The 8,940-nt window shown below is 30.3% G+C and overlaps 1 long non-coding RNA gene across 1 annotated transcript; it reads left to right on the forward strand.

Annotated features, from left to right (window-relative positions):
• The first annotated feature begins 2,711 nt into the window (after positions 1 to 2,711).
• On the forward strand, positions 2,712 to 3,646 carry LOC139891815 (uncharacterized). Its single transcript, XR_011773848.1, has 2 exons — positions 2,712 to 2,762; positions 2,974 to 3,646. It is a non-coding gene; the product is annotated as an uncharacterized lncRNA (long non-coding RNA).
• Positions 3,647 to 8,940: the final 5,294 nt, after the last annotated feature.

An 8,940-nucleotide genomic window follows, 5' to 3' on the forward strand; every position in this document is an offset into this window, starting at 1 on the left:
CCTCAACCCTGTATAGCTAACTCCAACATTCACATATAGAGTGTCTATGGTTGTTCCGAAATATATATAGATGTGTCGACATGATAGGTCGAAACATTGTATATGTGTCTATGGTATCTCAAGATTACATAATATATAATACAAGTTGATTAAGTTATGGTTGGAATAGATTTGTTACCAATTTTCACGTAGCTAAAATGAGAAAAATTATCCAATCTTGTTTTACCCATAACTTCTTCATTTTAAATCCGTTTTGAGTGAATCAAATTGCTATGGTTTCATATTGAACTCTATTTTATGAATCTAAACAAAAAAAGTATAGGTTTCTAGTCGGAAAAATAAGTTACAAGTCGTTTTTGTAAAGGTAGTCATTTCAGTCGAAAGAACGACGTCTAGATGACCATTTTAGAAAACATACTTCCACTTTGAGTTTAACCATAATTTTTGGATATAGTTTCATGTTCATAATAAAAATCATTTTCTCAGAATAACAACTTTTAAATCAAAGTTTATCATAGTTTTTAATTAACTAACCCAAAACAGCCCGCGGTGTTACTACGACGGCGTAAATCCGGTTTTACGGTGTTTTTCGTGTTTCCAGGTTTTAAATCATTAAGTTAGCATATCATATAGATATAGAACATGTGTTTAGTTGATTTTAAAAGTCAAGTTAGAAGGATTAACTTTTGTTTGCGAACAAGTTTAGAATTAACTAAACTATGTTCTAGTGATTACAAGTTTAAACCTTCGAATAAGATAGCTTTATATGTATGAATCGAATGATGTTATGAACATCATTACTACCTTAAGTTCCTTGGATGAACCTACTGGAAAAGAGAAAAATGGATCTAGCTTCAATGGATCCTTGGATGGCTCAAAGTTCTTGAAGCAAAATCATGACACGAAAACAAGTTCAAGTAAGATCATCACTTGAAATAAGATTGTTATAGTTATAGAAATTGAACCAAAGTTTGAATATGATTATTACCTTGTATTAGAATGATAACCTACTGTAAGAAACAAAGATTTCTTGAGGTTGGATGATCACCTTACAAGATTGGAAGTGAGCTAGCAAACTTGAAAGTATTCTTGATTTTATGAAACTAGAACTTTTGGAATTTATGAAGAACACTTAGAACTTGAAGATAGAACTTGAGAGAGTTCAATTAGATGAAGAAAATTGAAGAATGAAAGTGTTTGTAGGTGTTTTTGGTCGTTGGTGTATGGATTAGATATAAAGGATATGTAATTTTGTTTTCATGTAAATAAGTCATGAATGATTACTCATATTTTTGTAATCTTATGAGATATTTCATGCTAGTTGCCAAATGATGGTTCCCACATGTGTTAGGTGACTCACATGGGCTGCTAAGAGCTGATCATTGGAGTGTATATACCAATAGTACATACATCTAAAAGCTGTGTATTGTACGAGTACGAATACGGGTGCATATGAGTAGAATTGTTGATGAAACTGAACGAGAATGTAATTGTAAGCATTTTTGTTAAGTAGAAGTATTTTGATAAGTGTATTGAAGTCTTTCAAAAGTGTATAAATACATATTAAAACACTACATGTATATACATTTTAACTGAGTCGTTAAGTCATCGTTAGTCGTTACATGTAAGTGTTGTTTTGAAACCTTTAGGTTAACGATCTTGTTAAATGTTGTTAACCCAATGTTTATAATAACAAAAGAGATTTTAAATTATTATATTATCATGATATTATGATGTACGAATATCTCTTAATATGATATATATACATTAAATGTCGTTACAACGATAAACGTTACATATATGTCTCGTTTCAAAATCATTAAGTTAGTAGTCTTGTTTTTACATATGTAGTTCATTGTTAATATAATTAATGATATGTTTACTTATCATAATATCATGTTAACTATATATATAACCATATATATGTCATCATATAGTTTTTTTTTACAAGTTTTAACGTTCGTGAATCACCGGTCAACTTGGGTGGTCAATTGTCTATATGAAACCTATTTCAATTAATCAAGTCTTAACAAGTTTGATTGCTTAACATGTTGGAAACATTTAATCATGTAAACATCAATCTCAATTAATATATATAAACATGGAAAAGTTCGGGTCACTACAGGTAAACCCAGGGTAAACGGCAAGCCAGCCCTCCACCGCTACCAGGTAAGGCATTCTCCGGTTTGGTCATTAAATGCGGGCACCCCTTAGGATTGAACCCGAGACCTCCCCTTCACTGAAAGTACTGGTGGCCACCCAGGCTAGGCCTGGATGGTTAGTAATACAATTTCAACCATTTGTCTACAATTTGTCTACAATTTCAATTTATCAACCATTATACAATTAATTGAGAAGATAAAACATATTTCATTTCAATGTACTTATATTTTCTCTAAATATTACGTAACATATACTTTATATAATAATTAGAAAAATATTAATGAGATATAAAAAAAATTGTAGGCATTAAGTTAGTAATACCATTCAAAACCACTTTTAACATTTATCAACACTACGAGTTCTTAAACTCAGAAGAATTTTTAAAATTTGATAACACTACGAGCTCTTAAATTCAAAAGAATAATTGTTTTAAAAAATCTATTAATTTTGTATGATTATTTTTACCCACCGTGCAACGTATGTGTTGTATAACCTAGTAGTATATATCTAACAAGCGAAGCACGTTGTACTCTTCTTGTGGTTTAATACTATATTTTAGCTTTTCAAAAAAAAGAAAAAAGAAAAAACAAGCGAAGCAGGTTGGCCACTTTAACATAACACTTATATATATATATATATATATATATATATATATATATATATATATATATATATATATATATATATATATATATATATATATATATATATAATACGGAAAGAGATCATCATAACTCACAAAATTATTCACCCTAATTTTCATTAATTTGTTGACTTTTGATCCAACATATTTAATCCATTTATATGCAGGCAGTCATCACTGATTCCACGAACAAAACATGGACACCCTCAAAACTCATCCAAAGATAGATCATCAAAAAAGGACCAAAAAAGCAACAATTGTAATCAGAATTCTAAAGGCACCATCAATAGTAATTTGCAAGATCAGAGATTTATACATCTCAAGCATGTACACGTGTGCAACCGGAATGGGTGGGCCTACCAACACTTACGCCTCCGGTATGCCACGAAGCTATAGCACCACATCGTCAAGGACCGATGACGATTTTGTTGAGCTCATGAGGATTGCTTCTACTAGAAGTTTGGGTACTGGATCAGATCCTGAATTTTTACGACGACAACAAAGCATGGGCCCACAAATTGTGCCACGTAGTCAAAGTGTGGCGATCGGTAGAATCGATGAAGATAAGACTTGTGATTTTGGAGATGATTTAAAATTGAATTCTGAGATGTTTCCAAGAAGCAGAAGTCATGCAGTTACAAGAATGTATCCATCACACCATAATTAAGCAAGAACAGGTTCTTTATCTTTGTTTTGTTTGGTACTTGCTGATTTTGAATCATAAAAAATATGAATATTTCTTATATATTACAATCATAGATAGATAAATTGTGAAAAAAGTGACGGGGGTTTCAAGTTCATTGGATATGATTATTGATATTATTGATATTGGTTATAACCTTTTGTTTTTCATGATCACTTAAAATAGAATCATATTGAACGATTCAGTGGTTCATCCTTTTACACTTGTTTATTGGTATGGAGGTGTAGAGGTCTCAAATTCGAGTTTCCTCTTTTAAAAATATATGTGAGATTTATTTCTTAAAAGCGGATTGTTCCGGAAAGTTTTACCGACCCGTATTCATGACTCAGGTCTGACTCGCCTGCCCTCGGGATGGTTTAAGGTTTGAATTCCTGTAATGCATTTCATGTTTCCATTCGAAAGCGCATGCGTGCGTGTTAAAAAATGAGAGTATTCGATGCCAACAACTTACTTTAAAAAAATTGAATCAATATTATACTATAAAAATAAAAAAAAAATCCTAGTAATTTTTAAGTTCATCGATCAAACTAAAATGATGACATAAACACCCATATTATTCCTTAAAGCCCACTTATGTTTGCTTATAGGGTTTGTGAAATCTGGATAAATCGGCTATTGATCGTGAAATTACTTTCTTTTCAGTTCATTTATTATAATTGAATATTATAGACTATAGTGGAACTAAATTGATGTTATTCATGCCATAAAATTAAACAAGATGGATAGAAAATATATACTCGTACGCTCGTTCCTCTCGTATGAATTATTCTTCAATCTTATGCTTTCCAAGATTGTTCTCTAATCTTTACATAAAAGAAGTTTCATGATTATTTCCACCAACGCATGCAACTTATGTCTTTTCATGATTCATCAAAGGTTTATCATCACGAACCTACTTTATTGCTTTGTTGGTATTGGGTTGTGAAATCGATAAACCTTTGAATCGTGACATAAATTTCGCAATAAAATATTTCAACCATCTATATTGGTTACACGAAATCCTTATTGGAGTGACAACTCCCATATAATCAAAATTGCCTTATTCTATATTATTTTATTATTATTATTATTATTTTTTGGCAAAAAACAGTTGTATTAAAATCAATTCAAAGCTAGCCAACAAAGAGGTGGCTTAGCCCATTACAAAAAAAGCTCACTATTAGTCCATTGTAATCATGGATAAGAGGCTTAAAGAAATACCAATTACAACTTTTTCACTAATTCGATTACAACAAAAAAAATAAGTAACGGCAAAGAAACTTGAAGAAGCTAACGACTTGAATGCTTACAGAAATGCCCACGGATTTGAATCCCATAAGTGAAATTGATGAAAATAACAAAACTCCGCATTCGTTTCCCAATCGAACGAATTGATTTGACTTTATTGACTTTGTTGACTAAGTTGACCAACATGTAAACTCGTTAGCGAAAAATGCGCTGTTTCTTGCAATCCAAATAAACCAAATTGTCGCCGGACCAATTAAACGACACAACATCATCGCTTTGATACCCATGCATATATAACTCAAGAATGCATATATAACTCATCTTGAGCTTCTCGTAAACATTCTTCAGGGAATCGAGTTGATTTGAAGTCGCCCAAATTACACGCAGGGCCACTCCAATCGTGTAACATATTCGAAATTTGGATTCAAACTAAACACTTTAACGCTTCAGTTTGTGGTGCGTAGATGTTTAAAATTAACACGGTCACACTTGAAGGAACGAACACCACATAGGTTGCAATCCATTGTTGATCGTACACCGCCTTCATCAACTTAAAATAGCCATCACGCAAGATAGAAAAAAGATCACCCTAACGACCCTAGGCACCCACTTGAACTCCTCTGTACACGAAATTCTTCCATAATTCGTTAATAACAGGTTAACTATAGTTTCTTGAAAAGCTATATAAAATGAGCATGATACTTGGTTGCCAAACGACCAACCAATCTATATTATGAATGTTCAAATTTCGTCAATTTAATTTGAGACAAATACTCTCTATATATAAAGTATGAAAAGTTAATCTCTTGACCAAAAGATATCATGAATGGTCATACATTTAAAAAACAAAAAAGATTAACCATGAACGATTATACATTTTGGTGAAATAATATCATGAAAAGTTACATGATTCCATGAAAACTTGCACCAATCAAAAAGAGTTAGTGTCTTCTGCTCAAAAGAAACCAACTAATAAACATAACCTTTTAATTTATTAACTCTAGTTAATTTAAATAAGCGTGCACTCCACGCTCTCTACTAACTTGTAATAAAGCTTAATTCGAAATTAACTTGTGTCAAGTAAATCACAATCGCACAAAATGGTCGATGACACTAAAATTACCAACACAAAAATTATACACTAACATTACTAGTTCGTGTCTATATACATATGATGTATCCGAAGGTTCAAATATAAAATTTTATTTTGTAACTCGATAATGTAAACAGTTTTATAAGTCACTTATGTTTTTTATCTGAATAAACACAAAATAACTTAAATAATTGATGTGCGCTAGCAGTCATCTTTTTTATCGTTGTTTTCTAGACGCCAGTCGTTGGTGATTCGGAGGAGGTTGAGTCGCGCTCGGAGCGCGCACCGGTGGTGTTTTATTTATTTATTTATTTTTATATTTTGCTGGGGCCTAAGTGCCTACTAATGCTTAATCCTAAGAGTCAGCAAATGGTAGGTTGAACTAGGGCCGTTCTTAAAAGCCGATTGAATTGAAACAGTTTCGTCAAGACAAAGTATAAATAGTTAATGGTTTTTAACAGATAGTTGTAGTGGTTTTTGTTTATATTAAACTAATCTAGTAATTTAAACCTAGTCAATAAGCAGGTAAATAAACATGTAGAATATAACAGTTTGTAAGCACTTATATTTATATTTACTTTAACAATTCTTATAATATAATTATATTTACTTTTATTTAATTTAATATACTTCGTATTTTTTAATTATATTTATCTACTTTATAAATATATAGATATAAATTTAAAAACAAGATGAAATCAAAATTGGAACGACTCATTACTGGACCAAATTGTGGTTCGTAAAACTTGAAACTTGGTGCAAAAAGAGTAGTACTTTGCAAATATGGTATTTTGAGTTGATCTCAAGCTTTCATGATTTTATTTATAATTTGATTACATCGTTCAAGGTTGATAATTATTGTATGAGTTAGTTTTTTGATTTGTTTTACACATGAGGTTTAAATGATAAAGATGACTATACGAGTATGAACAAATGAGGTTCTGTTCCAATTTCTTGGATCTGATCATCGAAGTGAACAAATGGGTTTCTGATCCAGTTTCTTTGTTATAATTTTTTTTTTGTTTCAACAAATGCGTTTTTGTTTTAGCACTTATTTAAAATTTAAATTGATGCAATTTCTTAGATTTGATCATGAATAATTAATTGTAAGTAAGGAGATTAAGTGTATGAAAGAAACAGATAAAAAGTCGAATTAAAAACTTGAGGGATTCTATCACACCCCCAATTAGGGCCTGGGTGAATGTGACATTAATATCAAAAATACCAACATATTATATAATGAGAACGACACTATATGATAAAAACAAACTTTATTGAGTACGCAGCGGAATGAAATAGAATGTCGTTACAAGAATTGAAATGTAAATAAATGCATAAATAATAAATGTGACTCTTTCTTCAAGTCCTAGAGTTCAAGTAGCATCACATAGATAAGAGTAAGCTGATCAATCGTAACCTGAGACAAAACATGCTAAATTGTCAACCAAAAAAGTTGAGTGAAGTTCATAGGTTTAACAAAATAGTTGACCGTTGTTTAGACCACAAGATTTTTATTTATAAAAGTAGATCTCGCAGGGATCTAAAAGTAGTGCTAAGTTTGTGATATTTAGACTAAACAGTTCAAAGTTTGCCACGTGACAAGTTGTACTGTCCTTGCCCGTTTGAATCATTATTAAGTAATACAATGACTTGGTCAAATGTATCGGGGACGTTACTCCCGATAGGCCTACCCTCAATAATTAAGAATGCGTTATGTAAAAGCAATTAAAAATATCACAGTGGGGACTTGCAGGACATAGCCAGGTATAACACAGTTTAATAGTTGGTACTTGTGTCTAAATTGTAAATATTAAAAGTAGCATGTGTCTCACCCCAGTAAGTTTAAATAAATTGCGCAATAGTAAGTGGGGCTATGAAGTTCACCTTAGTAAGTAGGAGAAGAGTTTGTTATTCCTCGGATAAGAAGAGTACTAAGAGTTTGTTATTCCTCGGATAAGAAGAGTTGGATGAATGTGAGCAGAAAATCAACCTAATGACATTTAAGAGTAGTTAAATGTTTTCCCAAGTTTAAGTTAAGTATGCAAGTGTTTAAGTGTAGTTTGTTTTACTAAGTTCCCATTCTTAGTAAGTTTTCTATTTTTAGTAAGTTTCTATGTTTAGTAAGTTAGTGTTGAACACTAGTGAGTTGTTCTTAATAAGTCCACCACTTATTAAGTGTGTAGGTGACTAGGTGTTGTTCACTTAGTGAGTGTATGATTACTATAGTCGAGTTTGATATTGTGCACCATACCCAAACATCTATGCCACCGGCAAGTCACTCGAATGATCTATTATTAGCGAGCGACCCAGGATCTCTTGACAAGAATCTAAGTCTTGGCATTCGAGATCCACAAGAATCTAAGTATTATAATATAAGTAGTACATTATAAGTGTTAGTAGTAGTATAAGTGTATAAACGTTATGTAGTAGTATGTAGTATATGTAGTAGTGTTAAGGTTTAGTAGTATTAAATGTTTTAAATAGTATTTAAGTAGTATTAGGTTTAGGTTTTAGTAAAGTAATGATTAAATTAAATGATTTAATTATTTGGTTTAGTAATTATTATTATATGATTAGGGTTTAAGTAATTAATGATTAATAATTGAGAAATGATTAGGTAATGATTTAGGTTAAATTAGGGTTTAATAATGATTATTATATAATTAGGGTTATATAATTAATGTTTAGGGTTTAAGCAGTATTAGGGTTTTATATTATTTAATGTTTATGTATATGTAGTATGTATATGTAGTATGTATATGTCGTGTATATATGTATGTATATATAGTGTTTATATATATATATATATATATATATATATATATATATATATATATATATATATATATATATATATATATATATATATATATATATATATATATATATATATATATATATATATATATATATATATATATATATATATGTAGCCGTAGGTATATGTATATGTATTATATTTTTTTTACAATTAATAAACATAAGTAATAACATAAACATGATTAGGTTTTAGGGTTTTGAAGATCTAAACATTTTTTTTAGCCGTATATGTATGTGTATGTATATATTTATATTATTTTTTTATATGTATGTGTATACGTGGTATATATA

This window comes from Rutidosis leptorrhynchoides, chromosome 2 (genome assembly GCF_046630445.1).
Source record: "Rutidosis leptorrhynchoides isolate AG116_Rl617_1_P2 chromosome 2, CSIRO_AGI_Rlap_v1, whole genome shotgun sequence".
Taxonomy (NCBI): Eukaryota; Viridiplantae; Streptophyta; class Magnoliopsida; order Asterales; family Asteraceae; genus Rutidosis; species Rutidosis leptorrhynchoides.